This window comes from Garra rufa, chromosome 18 (assembly GCF_049309525.1).
Source record: "Garra rufa chromosome 18, GarRuf1.0, whole genome shotgun sequence".
NCBI lineage: Eukaryota > Metazoa > Chordata > Actinopteri > Cypriniformes > Cyprinidae > Garra > Garra rufa.
In genome coordinates, this window is record NC_133378.1 from 43,649,891 (window position 1) to 43,652,415 (window position 2,525).

The window sequence follows — 2,525 nt, forward strand, 5'->3', positions numbered from 1 at the left end:
CGGTGGGAAAAGCTTATCAGGCTGCAGGTCAGGCTGGTGCTGCGCTGCACACAATGGCTGTGTTACAGGCATACCAGGCTGATCTGTTGAAGGATTTGAGTGCGGGCAGTACAATCGACGATGAAGCTTTCACTGAGCTTCGTCGAGCCACAGATTTGTCTCTCCGTGCGACCAAGCAAACGGCTCGTGCCATCGGCCGATCTATGAGCGCTTTAGTCAGCACGGAGAGACATCTATGGTTGAATCTGACAGGAATAAAAGAAAAGGATCGCGTGTTCCTGTTAGATGCCCCCGTTTCTCCCTCTGGACTATTTGGAGACTCGGTTAACACCGTTGTCGAAAGATATAAAGAGGTAAAGAAACACGAGGAAGCGTTTGTTCAGTTTCTTCCTCGCCGCACTCAAGGGGAGGGGCCGTCTGCCACCCAGCCCCGTCCCGGTCCTTCAACATCCAGGGAGGTCAAAAAGCAGAGCGTGGCTCAGCGTGCTCCCCCTCGTAAAGATTGGGGACAGGCTCGCCGCGCTCAACAACCTCCTAAGCCAGATCTCAGGACTATTATCAACAAAAAGAGAAAGTCCTGATGGTCTGGCGCCCAATCTAGTGGGGGTAGCCCCCCGCGGGATGGGGCGCGTTCAACATTTAAAACTCGCCTCTCCCCGATACCCTCACGAAACCTCTCCATCCCCGCCACTTCTCGTGCCTCGGGGGGCAGCGGTTTCCAGAGAAATGTTAGATGTTCCGTCGTTTTCGGCTGTCATTCCGGACGCGGGACATCTAACATCCCCTCAAAAGGAAGTAGTAAAATTAATACCACTCTCAGAGAGTCTGGCAGCGTGGAAACTTCTGCCAGGCATCTCAGAGTGGGTATTAAGCACAGTACAGATAGGATACAGAATCCAGTTCAGTCGTCGTCCTCCGCGTTTCAACGGCGTGGTTTACACTTCCGTGAAACCGGAGCTGATGCACGTACTGTCACAAGAGCTGAAAACTCTTCTGAGCAAGGAGGCCATAGAACATGTTCCTCTTCCAGAAAGAGAGTCAGGCTATTACAGCAGATACTTCCTGGTTCCCAAGAAGGATGGGGGGTTGCGTCCAATCTTAGATCTTCGAGGCTTAAACCGTTCAGTCAAAGCACTCAAGTTCAAGATGTTAACTGTCAAGATGGTCGTGACGCAGATTCAACATTACGATTGGTTCGTCACGATCGATCTAAAAGACGCATATTTTCACATACAAATATTGCCACAACACAGGAAATTCCTGAGGTTCGCTTTAGGGGGCGAAGCGTACCAGTTTCGGGTTCTTCCATTCGGCCTAGCTTTGTCACCCCGCACATACACAAAATGCATGGATGCAGCACTGGCTCCATTACGACTCCAGGGCATTCGCATTTTGAACTACATCGACGACTGGTTAATACTGGCACAATCGCGAGAGTTGGCGCTTCAACACAGAAACATCGTGTTGGCTCATTTAGTTTCTCTAGGGTTGAGACTCAACACCAACAAAAGTGTTCTTTCTCCTGCCCAGAGAACGACTTATCTCGGTATCGTTTGGGATTCGATCACGATGCGGGCACAGCTGTCTCCCGCTCGAATCGAGACCATTCGGCAGACAATGAGCAAAGTCAAGCTAGGTCAAAACCGTACTGTTCTTCAGTACCAAAAAATGTTAGGCTTCATGGCTTCAGCATCCACGGTGATTCCTTTGGGGCTGTTGCACATGAGACCGTTTCAGTTGTGGCTAAAAGCCAGAGGATTTCATCCAAGAGCCAATCCTCAAAGGCAAATAAAAGTGACGCGCCGCGGGCTTCGTACACTAACTCTGTGGTTCAGACCCCGGTTCCTTACCTTGGGTCCCACTCTAGGGGCGCCCTGTCGTCGCAAACTGCTAACGACGGACGCCTCCCTGACGGGCTGGGGAGCGGTCTTACATGGTCGTCCAGCTCAAGGGGAATGGGAGGGTCATCAGCTCGATTGGCACATCAATTGCCTCGAGTTGATGGCTGTATTTCTGGCTCTGAAATACTTTCTCCATCAGTTGAGGGGCTGTCATGTCTTAGTGCGGGTGGACAATACAGCAGCAGTCTCTTATATAAATCACCAGGGAGGTCTGCGCTCACGCAATCTGAACAGATTAGCGAGGCAGATTTTTCTCTGGGCCCAAGGAAAGTTCCTGTCACTCAAGGCAGTTTACATTCCAGGGCACTTGAATGTGGGAGCAGACTTACTGTCCAGACAGACATTACCGATGGGCGAGTGGAAACTCCACCCGGAAGTAGTGAATCTGATATGGACCAGATTTTATCAGGCGGAAGTGGACCTCTTCGCCTCTATACAGACAGCGCAATGTCCCCTTTACTTCTCTCTGAGTCACCCAGCTCCGTTGGGTCTGGATGCGATGGCGCACTCATGGCCCAATATGCGCCTGTATGCGTTTCCTCCAGTCTCTCTGCTCCCGGGGGTTCTAGCCAGAGTTCGCCAGCAAGGTTCTTGCCTCTTATTGATAGCGCCGCGTTGGCCGAA